Source organism: Carassius carassius, chromosome 34 (assembly GCF_963082965.1).
Source record: "Carassius carassius chromosome 34, fCarCar2.1, whole genome shotgun sequence".
Taxonomy (NCBI): Eukaryota; Metazoa; Chordata; class Actinopteri; order Cypriniformes; family Cyprinidae; genus Carassius; species Carassius carassius.
Genome location: NC_081788.1, coordinates 26,081,109 through 26,091,160, shown reverse-complemented (window position 1 = coordinate 26,091,160; position 10,052 = coordinate 26,081,109).

Below are 10,052 nucleotides of genomic sequence, written 5' to 3'. Positions count from 1 at the left end.
CTTCTCCCTTTAATTCTGCAGTATGTATACAGTATGACCTACTAGAAACCACTCAGAATACATTAGCAACTGAATAGCAATCCCCTGGCAACCACTACAACACTAGCATTGTGTGGGTGAGTTTTGCACAGACAAACATCACTCACATTTGTCCTTTATGCCCTAGCAACCACTCAGAACACTATAGCAATGCTTTACAAACCACTCAGAACAGCTTAGCAACTGTCTGGAAACCATCCACAACACAAGCTTTGTGCGGGTGAGTTTTGCACAAACACCATTCACATTTGTCTTTTATGCTCCAGAAACCACTCAGAGTATTATAACATCTGCATACTAAAGCAATGCACTAGGTACCACTCATAAAACCTTAGCAACTGCATAGCAATACCCTGGTAACCATCCACAACTCATAGTGCTGGTGAGTTTTGCACAAACACCATTGATATTTGTCCTTTATGCACTAAAAACTACTCAGAACACTATATCATTGATATAATGCATTAGAAACAACTCAGAACACCTAAGCAAAAGTATAGCAATGCCCTGGCAACCACCCACAACACACTACATTGTCTGGAACGTTGCATAATTTGAGTTACCTGTTAATTATATCAATGTTAAGTCATGGGGACACAAATGGCACCGATTCTTGAAAATGACCCAATTACTACATCAATTTAAAATCTTATGAAATTGTTCATTTTTATAATAATGGATCTATCATTTCAAGCAGGTCTCTGAATGCCTGAGACAGCGTGGTCAATTAGTGTCTGAATATCTAGTTCATAAAATAAAAATTCATAAGAAGTAAAATACCGCTGTTCTGCAGTGAAATTTTTTCTGTGCTACTTATACAATGACCTTTTCCTCTGTATAACAAAAAGAGAGAGGAAAGGGGAAGAAAGGGATGCTACTTTAAGAAAAAAAAAGAAAGAAAACCTTGTTAAAAAATTCATAATAACTCAGAATAGAAGCTTGCATGCATGTCATTGTGTAAAGCCAGACTTCAGATGCCTTTCAAAGCCAATGTGAAGCAGAGTCCTGCAGTGATCCTGGTTTCTCTCTCTCTCATGGGTTTGTTTCTCCTCACTCCAGCTTTTCTGTGTCCTTTAGCTTATACTGAATTACAATGACCTAACGAGGCGGTCTGTGGTGCTATGACAGTCATTAGAAGCCATGACTGCAGCAATGTCTAATAAACGCAGCAAACATCTTTACATAGAGTAAATATCTGCACTCATTCTACTGAAGAAAGACGAGATGCTGGAAATATCATACCAATATGCACAGATGTAATATGTGTGTTTGACTGGGTGGAGGTTTTTATTGGGTTGTTAATTTTATTATTGTGTTTACTGGCTTTGTGATCATAGGATAGATTTTAATTTTACACTTCTACTCACTTATGATGCTATGTAGATGCTAAGTGGTTGCTAGAGCATAAAGGAAATGTGAGTAGTGTTTGTCTGTGCAAAACTCACAAGTACAAAGCTAAGTGTGTTGTGCCAGGGTGTTGTTATGCTGTTGCTAAGGTGTTCCGACTGGTTTCTAATGCCTTGCTATGTAGATGTACAGTCGTGGCCAAATGTTTTGAGAATTACATAAATATTGGAAATTGGAAAAGTTGCTGCTTAAGTTTTTATAATAGCAATTTGCATATACTCCAGAATGTTATGAAGAGTGATCAGATGAATTGCATAGTCCTTCTTTGCCATGAAAATTAACTTAATCCCAAAAAAACCTTTCCACTGCATTTCATTGCTGTCATTAAAGGACCTGCTGAGATCATTTCAGTAATCGTCTTGTTAACTCAGGTGAGAATGTTGATGAGCACAAGGCTGGAGATCATTATGTCAGGCTGATTGGGTTAGAATTGTAGACTTGACATGTTAAATGTTAAAAGTCATGTTCTCCGATGAAGCCCCTTTCTGATTGTTTGGGGCATCTGGAAAAAGGCTTGTCCGGAGAAGAAAAGGTAAGCGCTACCATCAGTCCTGTGTCATGCCAACAGTAAAGCATCCTGACACCATTCATGTGTGGGGTTGCTTCTCATCCAAGGGAGTGGGCTCACTCACAATTCTGCCCAAAAACACAGCCATGAATAAAGAATGGTACCAAAACACCCTCCAACAGCAACTTCTTCCAACAATCCAACAACAGTTTGGTGAAGAACAATGCATTTTCCAGCACGATGGAGCACCGTGCCATAAGGCAAAAGTGATAACTAAGTGGCTCGTGTAGTGTATTTTCATCGGCCATGGATCTGAGGAATCACACTGTCTCAGGGTTCTGTTTCCAGAAGAAAGATTTTATTCTCAAGAGAAAATAAAACCGAGAAAGCTCTGCAGAACAGTCTGTCGAGTCGGTGTCGGTTCTCTATTTTATACAATGCTTCTGAAGGCGTGCCCATGTTCAATACATTTCATACATATGGTTCTGTTTATCAACTCTTTTACCTTTTATGGCTGTCTCCAGCTTGCTTTTAGGATGTAGAATTTATTCTAAGTGTAACGAGGAGGCCTAATTATATATTTTGTCTTATGTCAAAACAGTGTGTCCAACTTTACTATATGCTGTATTTTGGTAATGTCTGCACCGAGGAGGTCTGATCATATATTTTGTCTAATGTCCAAATAGAGTGTGCAGATGCACCATATACTATACCCCTGCACTCTCTGCACATTCCATTCTCAGGCAGGCCTCTACATACAGTCAAAAGCATGATTATAACAGTAGAATAATTTCATACATAAATGGCTAGAGTCACATTGATTATGCCTGATTAGTTTACATATTGACCAATAAAAATCTTCCACATTCTCCCCTTTGAGACTTAGTAAGTCTCACATTTGATTATTTTTATCCAGAGTGCTACTCCATAATCCGGTCATATTAGTTACACTACCTAGTGACTAAATAAGTCACATTGTATTATCACCAGTGACTAAATTATGAAATTCCACTCTGAGGGATTACTGGACCAAACATCTCTCTCCTAATTTGACGAGGAGGGAGTAAAAGATCCAGTCTCCCTAACCCCTCATTAGAGATAAAACAATGTTCAGCACTTCAGTAAATGCTCCTTCTGAAGCAGTATTATTTGGTATATAAATACAGCATTGTCCCCCAAACATAACACATACTTTTCCTTCTTCAGTTTACAAATAATCTAGAGCTTTTCTATTTTGCTTTTTTTCATTCTGTTGCATCAAATTGCTCTATTTTCCCTATTTTCTCTTCCTACATCCATATTTCCCTTCTTCTCATAACCTTCAAATTCTTCATCTGCCATTACTTGACATTATCTTTCTACTTTTTCTTTTCCATTTCTTGGCCCTCATCTGCTCCCAATATTTCGATCTCAGTAGCAGTCCCATCACTCTCTCATTCCATCTTCACCAGGGAGACTCTTTGCGAGTCGTTGCAATGGTCTTTCCATCGTTGGCAAGGGTGGGTCGTTACTAGCATGCCCTTCATCCCTCACTTCATGCTGTGTGGACTTGTTGAAGCTGGTTGGCGTATTTTAAGGTTAGGGATGTGAACTCAGTTGCACTCTGTAACCATTTTGCTGATTAATGCAAGGCTCTCCCTTGAGATCATAACTGCACCCTCACTGGTTCTCTTTGATGGAGCAAAGCATTCCTTGGCCTTACTAGAACTGCTGTCACCTGTAAATGGAAAACTTAAGAGTTTTTTGTTAGTGATATAAAGCATGCTAATTTGTTCATCTTGCTAGTCGTCCTTCTCGGTGAGACCTGTGGAAATGTAATGTGGGTTGAGGGCTGTCTTGGCCCCTTTTTGAGCTTTCCCAATTCCAGTGCTGTCCTTACAATGAGAAAAGAGTGAATACCCATTTTCTATAATATAATAAAGAATTTGGTTTTTAGCATCCTTGCTATTTTTCAATTCATTTCAATTTTATTCTCAACAATTTGCTAATTCAGTTATCTCTTTTTGTTTTAAAAACTGAGTTCAATTATATTACTGGATAATTTCCTATCTTGCTCAGTAGCATAGGCCTTTTGACCTGGAAAACACTCAACCCACTTTATTTATTTTAACAGAAAGACAGAAAGACAGAAAGTCAGAAAGACAATATTTTATCCTTTTGACACAGAATCAGCTCCATCATGATATGCTGAAAAAGAAACTTAGATGTGGGGTGGACAAAGCAAGCTTGCTTTGCTCTGCCTTCCCATGTTATACGCTGCGCATGTGTGGCACTGTTTTTCTTTCTGCCACAACAATGACCTAGGTACTGACCAGGAAACTTAACCAAATTCATCCATGGTCATTATTTTACTGGGCATAAATTTGCCCTGTGGGCCCACATTCATATTTGTATAGAGCTGTTTTGGCAAATTGATTGAATTGCCTCAGTGTCTCGTCAGACACTCTCTTTCATGCCATACAACACCATCATTCATACTTTTTCACACACTTTCACAACCCCTTTTTGGCCAAAAACATATTTTTTTTCTCGAAATGTCAGCTGATTGTGAAATTAATTATTTTAGCTGTGGAACGGCACATTTTGTGTAGGATAACATGAACCTTTTATGTTAGACTCTACTTAGCGTAGACCTGCTATCATTCCACATAGTTTCTAGATGTCACGCAACTGGGCAATATCAGCCACCATAAAGTTTAGTTTAACACCGCTGTATAAACCCCTTTTTTTCTTTCTTTCCTTCTTTCTTCAAAATCTAATAGATTGATTTGTTTAGAATATTAGGCCTAGGCATTGGGCATTTGAGAGAGCCAATTATAATTTCTCAAATGTCTCTTGTTTGTCTAATTTAAAGTTTAGTCAAATACTTTTTTGTTATTGCTCATGAGCTACTCTGAGAAGAGGATTGGAGATCTCTGCATAATTTAGGATCCATGACCATCAACATTTACATCTTGTTATCCCCAGTGATTACAGCATATGTGATTTCATGATTTTGGATCTTTGGAATAATTTTTATTATTTTATTAAATCTAACCCTAGAAAGTTACCTTTAAACAAAATGGAGTGACCAATATTTCTATTTTCTCAACCATATATATATATATATATATATATATATATTTCCCTATTTTGCATTTAGATACCCTTTTTTATTTATTTTTTATTTCCCCCCAAAAGGGTTCAGCATTGTTGTCAAGTTTTCAGTTGTGCATTTTCCCCTAGTTGGTTAATGAAATAGGCCTTATTATGCCAAATCCAGCTCCATGTTTATCTGATTGGTGAGTCAAGTACTCACTTCTGTCTGTCAAAATAATTTTTTCTTTAAGATATAAGACTGGACTGGTACCTATTGAAAAGCAGATTGAGAGAGTTAGTTAAAACACTGGATTTAAAGAAGTGCTGTGAGACCAGTGAATAATCAATATTAAAATAGTTAATAAAATAATGAAATAAAATAATTAACATTTGAAGCAGTCTCTATAGTGTTCATTGAATATGCAGCACCTGTGCACTGAAGGGATGGAAGTCCTTCTGGTGACATCATCAGCCTGGGCTGTTGTACTGGGTCGTCAGTCTGTGATGGCACTCAAAGACCTGATGTTGTGGTGTACGGTCTCCATTGTTTCTCTGCTTCTTCTCAGTCTGGCTTCTGGTTGCTTTCTGCCAGAGTTCTGTAGTTCATAATGTTCTTTTCAACCTCAGGAAAAGTCTCAAGTGAAAGATTCACCTTTTCCTGCTTTGCTTCAGTCTTTCTCCGTGCTGAAGATTGCTCTCCTCTTTCAGGAGGATATAGTGTCCATCAGCCCCTCCCTCTTCTTCTCTCTGCAGCTGTGTTTGCTGCTTTGCCATTTCTCGACAGACTCCAGTTCATTGCGTCTTTTTGTCAAGGCGCTCTTCCAGAAGTCATCTGAAATTTTAACACTCAGAGACTGCATTAATCAAATGTAGCTATGTAACTTCTGACCAAATTTTGTCTGAGCAGTCAGCTCTTTTTCTAATTTTCACTTTTCAACCTCTTCTTTCAGTGCTTCCTTAGTAAAAACAAAATCATCTGGTTGAACACAGCAGTTCTCTTATTCTATGTTAGTAAAGCAAGTTCTTCATTGCAGAAAAATAGCAAGCATTTTTTTTCTTCTTTGCAAAATGCAGAAATCAGCTATCTTTATTATCTAAGTATACTGCAATAAAACAAAATAAACCCTTTTATAACAGCATGACATGCATATGGTAAAATAAGACTGATATTGTTGAATTAATGTTTCCTAACCAACGTAAAATAATTCCTATTATTGTAAATAAAATAATTTAATTTAAATATTTAAGCAACTAGTTCCCTTCCTATTGTAAAATGCCTCTGGCTTTTGAATCAAAATGTCTATTAACTTCACCCAATCTTGCTTTCATTCTGCATTGCACTACACAGGTAATTCTTTTTTATTTTTTATAACTCAAGCCCAATCTCTGAAACTCTGTAATGGATTAACTTTCATACTGTGTCCCAGGGATAACAAGATACAAATTTTAGATGCCTTCACATATTAGATATAAAGTTTTAAGCACATGCATCTTTTAAATTCATCTATTAATATAAGTTATTAAATAATAAATGCATATCTTATTTTAATTAATTTATTATTATTTTTATATTCTGCACAGTCCCTTTCTTGGAACATTTTTATTTATTTTTTCTCTAAAACAACCTTCATACAGTTAACTTTATTGTTTTAGGGCTCCTGCACTCATCCTTTCTTAACACCAGCCACACCCGTCCCTGTAACCTAATCACTCCCAAGTGATGGTCCAGGAGGGGAGAGCACCTCTTGCTCCACCAGATATAGAGTCTATTTTCTCACACAAACACAGCCAGTCACACAGACCCTTACATTAAAACGTACATAAATACAGAGTACTCTACACTCTCCTGAGTGACCTGTCAGCTCTACTCGCTCTTTCACTGATACACTTCCTCAACAAAGTAAAAATCAGTACTATACAGGATTTTCTGCCTTCCCTAAGGACTTTTCCGCCTTCCCGTTTCAGACCTCTGTATCTTACATATACAGAGCGGTATCCGAAGGACTTTTCCACTATAATACATCTGGCTCACGTGTATTGCTGTCCCTTATAGGCCAAGTCCACAATGAACACAGACCATTGCATGCAATGTATTTCTGCCTACACTATCCAGATTAAAATCAGGCCTTTTCCAAAAGACCTTTCAGTAAACCAAATATGTATATGCAGTTTTTCTTCTGGAAACAAAACCCTCCATTTTTATTTAATTAGTTCTAAATTTGGAAGAGCAGGTTTTAAGTGACCTTACCGCTCAGAACTGACCAGTCAACAACACACACTAATTATATAAGCAAAAATGCCTACCTTTTTCTATGGTGGCCACCACTGTGTGTGTGTGTTGCTCATCAGTCAGCTCAAAAGCGGCCGTCCACTCTGCTGCTCCTTTCCAGCCCCACGTTGGGCGCCAAATGTAGTGTATTTTCATCGGCCATGGATCTGAGGAATCACACTGTCTCAGGGTTCTGTTTCCAGAAGAAAGATTTTATTCTCAAGAGAAAATAAAACCGAGAAAGCTCTGCAGAACAGTCTGTCGAGTCGGTGTCGGTTCTCTATTTTATACAATGCTTCTGAAGGCGTGCCCATGTTCAATACATTTCATACATATGGTTCTGTTTATCAACTCTTTTACCTTTTATGGCTGTCTCCAGCTTGCTTTTAGGATGTAGAATTTATTCTAAGTGTAACGAGGAGGCCTAATTATATATTTTGTCTTATGTCAAAACAGTGTGTCCAACTTTACTATATGCTGTATTTTGGTAATGTCTGCACCGAGGAGGTCTGATCATATATTTTGTCTAATGTCCAAATAGAGTGTGCAGATGCACCATATACTATACCCCTGCACTCTCTGCACATTCCATTCTCAGGCAGGCCTCTACATACAGTCAAAAGCATGATTATAACAGTAGAATAATTTCATACATAAATGGCTAGAGTCACATTGATTATGCCTGATTAGTTTACATATTCACCAATAAAAATCTTCCACACTCGGGGACCAGAATGTTGAAATTTTGGGTCCATGGCCTGGAAACTCTCCAGATCTTAATCCCATTGAGAACTTGTGGTCAATCCTCAAGAGGCAGGTGGACAAACAAAAACCCACTAATTCTGACAAACTGCAAGAAGTGATTATGAAAGATTGGGTTGCTATCAGTCAGGATTTGGCCCAGAAGTTGATTGAGATCATGCCCAGTCGAATTGCAGAGGTCCTGATAAAGAAGGGCCAACACTGCAAATACTGACTCTTTGCATAAATGTCATGTAATTGTCGATAAAAGCCTTTGAAACGTATGAAGTGCTTGTAATTATATTTCAGTACATCACAGAAACAACTGAAACAAAGATCTGAAAGCAGTTTAGCAGCAAACTTTTGTGTAGGATCGTGGTATTTACAAAGGAAGCTCACGTGTGTTTTTATCAGTGCGCCTTTGAAGTCCCAGGCCTGTCCCATGGACCAGCCCTGCGGGAATTAATATTTGACTGCTTGATCCCTCTTAATCCCAGATTTCAAAGAATGTGATTGTTTTTCATTGAGCGTGGCAAAGCGGTAAGATAGCCACAGGTTTCTCTTTGAGGGGACATTACTGACAGTTAAAATAGGCTGCACAGCTTTTATTTACTACTTTGGCAGCTTTCTACAACACAACATGTACAAGGGCAATCTGTCTTTATTATCAAACTGCAAACTCTTTTTCTTGCCCCTTGAAGTATTTTGTAATATATTTCAAATTTTCTTTAAAATACACTGTTTACAATATATATATTTAGTAAGTATCTATTACTATGTATTTGTATATATTTGTTCTATATGGGTTACACTCTCTGTTTTGCTTTAAACTAATCTTTCAGTTTGAATAAAAATTAATCTCAATCGAAAGCATATGTAAAATGCTGATGATTACCACAGAAAATCATATAGTTCCATGCTGAGGTTTGTAAAAATGAACAATAAAAATTGTTTGCAGAGTCAATTATTTTTTACTGCTAGAATCACCCACCAATCAAAGAATTACTTAGAGATCAACTAATAATTACTTTTAAAAATGAAAAAATGTTTTACTAAAAATAAGAGCTGCAAGTTTCTTCTTTAAACTCTCCACTTACCTCATAGACTGTTTTTCCTGTGACTTCTCAAACTGTTCTGTTGCCTAACACTTTGAGGTTTTGTCTGAGGGCTCGATTTGTATCCTTGGCTCCCTATTAAGCTGCCAGTACAAACACAAATGTCTCTTTGTTAAGAAAGCTTCTGCAAAGAATATAAATGTAAATGTAAAGGTTTCAGAAGCATCTCACTGGTGTTGTAAAATTTCTTTTCATAAGCTGACAAACACTCAGACAGTGTGTGCGATGTGTGAAAAACATGCTGATTAAAAATCGAAAAATGAAGGCCTTAATGATCATGGGAAGGTCACAGAATTTTTTTTTTTTTTATGGATGAGAAGAGAAGCAAAAACTGAGCCAATCAGCTCAGCAAGATAACAGGCATAAAAATCAAATGCCCGATGTTTCATTATCTTTTCAAAATCTTTTTAATTTTTTCTCAACCCAGTTCTGGTCTATTACATGCTGACCTATGGATTCATCCAGAATGCATTTCAGAATGCAAAGTCATAATGCTTGATAGTTTATGAATGTTATTATATTGATATGCTGTTTTGAAAATAGACTATGGACAAATTTCCTCTTCAGTGAAGACATAATACAATATATCACCACATATATTGAAACAACAATGACATCACATGCTTTTATATGCTTTACAAGCAATCATTTCTTAGACAGAAAGGAAATATGACTTTTTATTGTTATATAATGAGGCATACATTATCTTCCCGTGTCAAAGGCCCATGGGTGAAGCTCTTAGTCACCCTTGGTTTTGATGTGTATTTCAATCTGTTTTCATGGGCTCCCTCCCCAAAGCAGAAGGAGGAACAGTGTAAAATAAAAAATGCTCACAATACATACACATAAATGATGCCTCTTGCAAAATGTTTATTACAACAAAGGTTGATGGTTC